Here is a 9,197-nt window from a genome sequence, read left to right on the forward strand (position 1 = left end):
AAAAAAAAAAAAAAAGAAGTGAGGGAATGTGTTCTCTTATCAGGTCCACAATGGGGCATAGTTTCAAGGGCAAGAACTTCCCAGCATCATGCCCCTCTCCCATGCCTTTCCATCTGGGAGATTTAATGATTTCTGTTTAATTTTCACACATGTGGGAAGAATAAAAAAGTCAATCACTGCAGAGGAAGTTTAAGGGAACGCTTTTCATTGGCCAGGGGTCTTGGAGAAGGTGGGAATTCCTCCCAGGTTAAAAGTCCCCTTCTTCCACACCCCTTTGGATTCCGTACTTGAGTCCCCTTCCACACCCTTCGTGGAACCCTTTTTCTTTCTCATCTTTTTCTCTCTCCTTTTTCTCTTTTTCTGCCTAAATAAATCACTTTCTGCAAACACTTTTTGGGGTCTGGTATTTACGAGCATACCACGCCTGCATGGTCCCCTCTCCCATTCTTGAGAGAGTGAGAGACCGAAAGCCTGGAGCCAACTGGGAAGCCAGCTGAGCACTCCCCTGTACCCCCAAAACCCGGCAACATTACTGGCGAGTCAGACAGGAGTGGGGTACAGCCAGGAGAAGAAGATTTCAAACTGTAAGTAAAACCGGCCCCAATCTGTACTGTCTCTTTAAGAACACCAGAGCAGCAGCTCGGAGCCACAGGGACACACAGCCCAGCCCATCTTTAAGCAGTATGGGCCAGCCAGAATTAAAGGCACAGTCTCTTCCTCCAAGCTCTCTCTCTGCTTTCCCTCTTTCTCTCTCTAGGCTACTTCTCTGGGCAAAAATCTGCCAGAGGTGGGGCAGGCAGATGCTATCTGCAGTTACTGGGTGTGCACTGGCGTGCAGTGGCTGTTGGGCTCACACAAGGGGGTGGCAGGTGAGCACTCCCCTGGCCCCAGACCTTTCACTCCTTGCTGGCTGGGGAACTGGGCCTGGGGAATACAGAGGCCTGGCATAGCCTAGCAGGCCTCTCTGTCGTTCCCCAGTCAGAGACAGCAGTGAAGAAAAGGGAGCCCAAGTGCACACATGGTCCTGGCATCATGGTGGAATGGAATGCTGCAAAGGACGGGGCAAGCCTTCCCCTCCCAGCACATAGCAGTGTTTAAAAAGTCTCCTGAATGGGGGTAGTGGTGCAGCGGGCCTAGATTTTAAAATCGCAGTGGCAAGCAGTTTTTTGTCTTGGTATGCCAGCTGAAATAAAACAGCTGCTGGCTATCAGCTCTGCCCGGCTTTCCAGAGGCCATACCGCCTCAGGGTGCAGCATTCTCATTTAGATAAGGTTTAAGAAAGCTTTCCACCAGGCTTTGATGTAAGTGGCCTGTTAGCATGGTTGGTTAAGGCATAGGGCTGGCAGCTGTGAGGTTACTGGTTCAAATCCTCAGTGGAATCAGTCTTGAATTGGGGAAACTGGGGAAATTCAGAAGCTGAAGGCTATGGGACTTTGTGTTTAGTGTATAATTTGTCTTGCTTAGTATTGGCTCTGTCTCTACGGCAGAGCTTTTCCATCTAGAAGATCATAGTTAAACTGGTTCCAGGACCCAAACAGTTAATGGCAGGACTCACAACCCTAAGGGCATTTTTCTACAGTGGAAAATGGGTCAGGGAAGGATACCTGGCTCCTGTGGATATTGTTTTGGCCTCACCCATGCCTTCTTTACACTGTGTGCTCTAATGGCTCCTCCCTAGAAGTTTACCCTCCTGGGGCAGTTTTATAATTTGGCCTGTGTAAAAGAATTGGGACCAGTTTGACACATGATCTTTGAAGAAGGAGCAGCTCATTTTCCTCTGCCAAACAGCATGGCCAACTTAACCCTTGCTAAGTGGAAAAACCTGGTCTATAGTATTATAGATTATAATACTATTCTTTTTTTGGGGGGGACGGAGTTTCGCTCTTGTTACCCAGGCTGGAGTGCAATGGCGCGATCTCAGCTCACCGCAACCTCCGCCTCCTGGGTTCAGGCAATTCTCCTGCCTCAGCCTCCTGAGTAGCTGGGATTACAGGCACGCGCCACCATGCCCAGCTATTTTTTTGTATTTTTAGTAGAGTCGGGATTTCACCGTGTTGACCAGGATGGTCTCGATCTCTTGACCTCGTGATCCACCTGCCTCGGCCTCCCAAAGTGCTGGGATTACAGGCGTGAGCCACCACGCCCGGCTATGGATTATAATACTATTCTTTAATTAGAACTGTATTGTAAAAGCGAGAGTAAATGGTTTGACGTCCCCTGTGTGCAACTTTTCTTTTCCCTAAGAAATAAGCCTCAGTTCTGTTAGGACTGTACCCCATACCTATTCAGCCCCCCTCAGAACTACTTCCATATGTGGGACTCCTTGTGGCAACTACCTCCACCAATGCCAACCAGGTTTCCTCAGCTCCTGTACCCCAGCAGGAGCCAGGGAGCAACAAAATGGCCAGGGCATCTCAGGCTACCTGGATGCCCCAACTCTGCCTCCTACAGGTAGTCGGAAGAGAAGCTGGCCTGACCAAAATAACTCTCAAACTCCAATTATCCTTTTCATAGTGGGAAGAAAACCTTTTTCTAGGAAAATGTTGCTATTTTGTAAACCACTGTTGTTTTGAACATAGAACTCAGGAATCAATCAAACACAGGACTAAAAATCTTCTAGAAACAATATTGTAAAGCTTGTATAACAACTGACTGTCCTGGCTCTATTCTCTCCTGGCCTCCTTTATAACCATTCTATAATTGTTGGCCTCTGGGCCTCTCATCTCTAACCACCTTGTTACATTCATTTCTTCTAAAACCATAAGGTCACAAATAATCCTGCCACTGAAACCCAAATGTCCTTGACTCATGAGTTCTATTGTGGACCTCAGCATCAACCTGTACCCCTAAAAGGCTCCCCTTTGGAGGAATCTTTAACTGTAGGGCCCCTTCTATGCTCCATTTCAGCAGGAAGTAAAGAGAAATTGACGCCTGTGTTCCAATAGAAGTTGAACTTTCCTGTTCAGAGGGGGGAAATGAGGAAATGGGTTCTCTTTTGGGTCCACAAGGGGGCATAGTTTTAAGGGCAAGAACTTCCCAGCACCATGCCCCCCTCCCATGCCTCTTCATCCTGAAGAGTTAACAGTTTCTGTTTAATTTTCATGGATGTAGGAAGAATCAAAAAGATAGTCACTCCAGCAGAAGTTTAAGTGAACTCTTCATTGGCTAGAGGACTTGGAGAAGGTGGGAATTCCTCCCAGGTTAAAAGTCCCCTTCTTCCATACCCCTTTGGATTCCATACTTAGGTCCCCTTCCACACCCTTCATGGAACTCTTTTTCTCTCTTCTCTTTCTCTGTCTGAATAAATCACTTTCTGCAAACACTTTTTGGGGTTAGCTATTTATGAGTGTACCACACCTGTGTGGTCCCCTCTCCCATTCTTGGGAGAGTGAGAGACCAAAAGCCTGGAGGCCACTGGGGAGCGAGCTGAGTTCTCCCCTGTACCACAAAAACTTGGCAACATTACTATTTGGATTAGCATTTTTTTTTTTTTTTTGGTGCTTTTGTTCATAGTTTGAATTTGTGTTTGTTTCTTAATTATACCTATCTTCTTGAAATAATAGGTTTTCTAAAACAAAACAGTACTAAATAAATCTGTATATTTATTGAGTCCCCAGACTAACATAAATATCTAGGTATATGCTTATCTAATTCACTTCCCAAATTATATTATATTTTTTCAAGTAGTAGCATAAGAAGAATCAGACTAGTTATGTACAATTGGTGACAATGATAAATTGTCTCAACACAGTATATCATATAATATTAGACTAAAATACAGATGCATCTATATAAAAGTAAAAGTAGTTTATATAGTATTTGAAATTTGTATATTTGCCTTTAGAGATTCCGGTCTTTTCCTTCCTGATCTCTTCATTTGTTTCTCTCTGTTGTCATTTTTAATGATGTCAGCATTATCCTTTATTCCTTTCTTTGGAAGTGTTTTGGAGGGAAAAGGAATGGAAGTAATCATATTAATTGCTGCAGAAATCAGAAAGCCAAACCACAATGAATCAACCCAAAGAATTTTTCCAGATCAAAAAGATTTAAGAGTCTGCTCATTTCAAAATGGTTACCTTTATGTTATGTCAATTCACCCAAGCTAAAAATATATGTAAGAGCAGGGGTTGAGGGATAGCCTACTACAGTTACTGACAAAAAAAATAGTCATACTGAACACATAATTATGTAGTCATATATTTACTAACTGAATATGGACCATAATTTTATCTTAGTAAATATAAAGATTATCACAGTTACTTTCATATATTATACACCCTAGTATTTATTGAATAAAGAATACATATTATACTGATGTGTTTATTTATTGTAGAAGAGTACTTCCATAATTTTAAATACGACAAGGTATTTGAAAGGACAAAAAAAAAAAAAAAACTGAAAAAGATTATTTCAAAATTAGTGTGTAAACCAAAAGTAAATTCTAAGAGCCCCACCAGCTAAATAGATCTCTGCTATTAGCCAAGGGGATTTCAAAGAAATGTAAAAAAATAATAATAATTATAAAAATAATAATTCAGGCCATGGTGGGAAGGGGATCAGACATGTCTCATAATATTCTCCTCCCATTTGGAATTCAGGCATAACTGACCAGCATTAATTTTAAGAATCTTAAGACTAATCAGACTGACCCTTATAGCAATTAGATATCAAATTCCAACCTGATTCTAGTATAGCATCACATGGCAGATAGACCCTGAAAGAAAAAATTATTGTATCAAAAATATATTTTTTTGACAAATTTTTAAATGATCCTGCAAAGGTTGGGGAAAAATTTACATTCTCTATGGAATCTCCTTTATTTTCCAGGTGTTTTTCTTATTGTGAAGAGATTAGCTGAGAGTCTAACACCTTTTAAGTGAATAGAAAAGACATGCCATCTATTGCCTTAAGAGTGCCCACCTATGGGACTTCATCTACATTAAGAACTTTGGTCTCTATTAAAAGGAGTGTCTGGGCTAAGACAAGGGGTTATAGAGACCCAGGTCTTTCAATGATAATTTAACTCTTTCAACAAATTGCCCATTAAAAACTGTTTGAATCTACTTGTGACCCATAAACTCCTCTGATTCAAGTTGTCCTGCCTCTCCAAACTGACCCAATAGATACCTTGCATGTACTGATTGACATCTTATGTTTCCCTAAAATGTATAGAGCCAAGTTGTAATGCAACCATTTGGGGCATTATATACTTTCCTTAGCATAGAAGGGTCAGAAGCCAATAGACTGGTTCCTCAGGCTGCAGGACACTGGAAGAAGCATCATTATTGTGTGGGATTTTAAGGCACTATCTCTAGTAAGAGTAAAGGGAGCAGAAAGACAGAGTACTATGTCAATAGAAAGGGAATAGAGTAATTCCAAATTATACCATATTTGCCTGCTTTCTCTACTCTAGAATATCATTTACAGAACACAAATCTCTTGAACTTTGTTTCTATCTCAATTTCCTATTTATATACTCACATATACCAAATCATCAGCATAAATTCAGCTTCTGAAGATGTTTTCCTCTTTGGGATTAATTCTACAGTGGCTCTTGGATAGATGTCTTTGACTCATTTTTAAATAAGCATTTTAAGAAATAGAGAAGAAACTCTTAATAAATAGATTCTAATACAAGAGACATAATATTCTTTACTATTAGCCATTTCTATTCCTTTTCTTATTCCCTTTTTTGACTTCTTCCAAAGTTCCTGATGAGAGAAGATATCTTTTTTTTATTTATTTTACACTTTTAACCAAACCCAATATCTTATTCAAATCCCCTCAGCAGAAATTATTCAGTTACAAGTTCACTGAACAGATATCAATAAAATGAAGTAGACAATCTGATGAATCTTGTGTTCATCTTAAAATTCACGTTCTATCTTCCATAAATGAAAAACTGAGAACAAGTTGCATGAAACTGAAACTATAGATTCATATTCATATCTGTGTGAACAGAGGGAAAACATGTTTGTTAATGAGGTAATGAGGACAATGCAGGCAATGTACAGATCATCACCTTCTGCTTTGCATACACCACCACATCCAAATCCAGTAACAATGTCTTTTGATCCTTTTCATTCTCATTATCATTAATATCAAAATGTTGCTCAATGTAAGTGTACAATCATTTTATAGTTAGTTTTCAATTATCCTCGTGGATAGTTTACATTTAGATAATCAAATGTCAACCCTCTCTGATTTTTAAGTGATAATTTCCTGTAAATTACTGTGGGATAAGGAATAAAAAGTAAGAAAAATGAAACTTAATAAACTATAATGAATAACATAAAGACTATGTTGTATTATATAAAATAATACAACAAAACAAGTCTCCAACATTAGATTCTCTAAAGTTTTTTTTAACAGTATGACTCTGACTTTCTGAGAATCCCTAAAATAATTCCTCCATGAGTTTCACAAATGCCTACAAAAAGCATTTTCCCATTGTAATGAGAGGCCTTGAAAGAATCTCAGTCACCACGACATGAGATTCAGTCATTACAGCATAATGTAATGACTTTTTCTCTTCTCATAAGAAGAAAAGAATTAATGGACTGTGACCATTTAACTTGGGCAAATTACTACAAGATCCACATATACGTTCTCAGAAAATAAATTACATCCTGCAAGAATGGAGAAAATATATCCAGCTATGTCTTTCTTTGGTAGAAATTATGCTGGGTTGCTATGTTTCTATTAGATAAGAAAAAGCTGAAGAAAACATGCCCTTCTGAGTTCTGAAAGAGCTAAAGAGTGTTACACTTGGATGCCACCAGTAGTCCTAATTTCTGTGCTATGGGACATAATACAAAAGATCAAAACACCATCATCCCCTTAGAACAATTGTCCAGTGATGACCACAGAGCTTGGTTGTGAACTGTGGACAAAGGCTTCTGTTTCTGTACTCATGATCCCATGAGACATGACAGCCTCAAATAAACAGCACCTTTGGCAGATGGCAGAAAAATATATAACTTATAGCTTAATATTACTTCAGATTGTCTTGAATAAAACAAATAAAAGAACAGCAAAAACGTTTAGCCTAGAAATTTCTGATCCCTTCAAAAATGCTTCAAAAAAGATAAAATATCTTTTGTTCATTTAACTTATCCATTTAAAATACAGTAACCTTCGCAAAGTATATTCATTTCCAAAACCACCAACAAAATGGCAGTACATAAATTTTAAACAGAAAAGGAAAAGCATACTTCCACAAAGATAAAGAGAATAACAAGAGATTTGACAAGAAAAAAAATGATAGAGTTCAACAAGATTTTGAAAATGGAAAAGTAGATAAGTGAGTGTTCCCTGAATCAGAAGATAAAAGAAACTGTAAGTGCCTGCAAGAGAACAACCCAATACATGCCACAGATGCTGGAAAATTTAGGCAAAATAGTTATAAATGCAAAAGTGTTCATGGTTCAAAAAACAGAAGAGTTTAAATATATTAGTTTAATGTGTATTTGAGGAATAACTAGACTCCCAGAGATCTCCTCTGCCACTATAAGTGAAACTGTTCTTTGAATATAGAGTCCAGACATGCACACTGGGGATAGAGAGACCATAATAAAATTTGGGGGTATTAAATAAAAAAATAATTACATAGTAAAAAGGAAGATGTCCACTTTAACCTGGCTGGTAGCCAAGCTTCTACCTCTCAAGGAACGGTTGGGAGAATTCTTGTGTAGGATAACTAACAGGTTATCTGCAAATCTGAGCCATCTGTAAAACAACTGGTCCATGTACAATAACTCTGCAAAAAAGTCCTCCCTTTGCCAAGTCCTACACATGTATACAGAACTTTCAGTTCACTTGTTGTCGTTCCTTCTGAAATGTGAATAGGAAACAAAGGATCACCAATTATATGAGAGAATTCTATAACAGTAAAGACAGTAGTGAACAAATAAAAAGTGGTACATGTGAAAGAGCCAGTGACCAAGAATCCAGATGCATAAAAACTTATATGGGAAAAAACATTGAATTATTGAAAGAATAAAAGATGTTTCTTAAAAGGAGGCATTCAAGAAACAAGAGTCCTTGAAAATTAAAAATGTGCTAGCAAAAAAAAGAAAGCCATTCAAAATTTGGAAGGTAAAGTTTAATCTTCCAGAATGTAATAAGAAGACAAGAAGATATAAAATTAGAAGAAAAGATGAGAAAACCAAAAGCTTAATCCAAGATGTTAGATATTCAAGAAGTAGAAGTTCTAAAATAGTCAGAAAATAGTGACATGAGAGGAGGTTTGGAGGAGATATCATCAAAGAAAAAGATGCAAGTATCTTTTCTAAATAATTAGATTGAAGGCACCAAGCACAATGGAGAAGAAGGATTTATACTAGACAATTATCATGAATTTTGAACTCTGCAGCTTATAAGAATATTGTAATAGTTTCCAGATAAAGGAAACTACTCACAGGAATTAGAATGGCATAGGATTCTCAATAATAAAAATGGATTCAAGAAAACATTTGAAAAATGTCTTCAAAATCCCTGGGGAAAATATTTCAACCTAGAATTTTATTCTGCACAAATTATCAATCAACTGTAAGAGTAGAATGTAAATATTATCAGATGTACAAAGTTGTACATTTTTTACTGCCCTGGTAAACTTTCTCGGAGAGCTATTATCTTCCCCATGAAAAGAAGTGACAGTAAAAAGGAAAGCAGATGTGACACCCAGGAAATGAGTAACTGGATGTTAGAAAGAGGTAAAAAGCAAATGCCCAAAGATGATAATGAGGAAAAATTCTAAGGAAACAGCCACGCAGCAGGCATAGAGAGATCCCACTTAATATTGCAGGTGAATAATTGAAGGTAATATGAAAGGAATCTCTAAGACAAAAATGATATGCTCTGATACAGATGAGTATGTCATCAGGTAACATGCCCTAATAGTGGAGAATTTGGTGATAAATTAGTGAGCAATACAAAGAAAGCAAACTAAATGAAAAATGGGGTAATTATTAAATGCAGGGAAAATAAAAGTTATATAAGAATGTAAGAAAAGAATGATAAGAGCATGGTTCAGTGGTGAAAAATATTTACATAGTCATCCAAATGTAAATGATGAATGTGATTTCATACTAGGAATTCAATGTATATTACATAACAGTAAAGTATAGAGATACTTGACAGATGTTGTGGGCTCAGCTCCAGAGCACCAAAATGAAGCTAATACCATACTAAAGTGA

General features: G+C 38.0%; 1 protein-coding gene across 1 annotated transcript in view; it reads left to right on the forward strand.

The window, feature by feature from the left end:
- Positions 1 to 410: 410 nt before the first annotated feature.
- The window catches only part of LOC108300239 (solute carrier organic anion transporter family member 1B1), a 122,852-nt gene continuing 114,065 nt past the window's right edge, over positions 411 to 9,197 (forward strand). The window contains exon 1 of the mRNA XM_017522945.2: positions 411 to 584. The gene's annotated coding sequence lies outside the window, so the exon portion shown is untranslated. The remainder of the gene's footprint in view (positions 585 to 9,197) is intronic.

The sequence above is a fragment of the Cebus imitator genome, unplaced genomic scaffold (genome assembly GCF_001604975.1).
Source record: "Cebus imitator isolate Cc_AM_T3 unplaced genomic scaffold, Cebus_imitator-1.0 Scaffold25, whole genome shotgun sequence".
Classification (NCBI taxonomy): Eukaryota; Metazoa; Chordata; class Mammalia; order Primates; family Cebidae; genus Cebus; species Cebus imitator.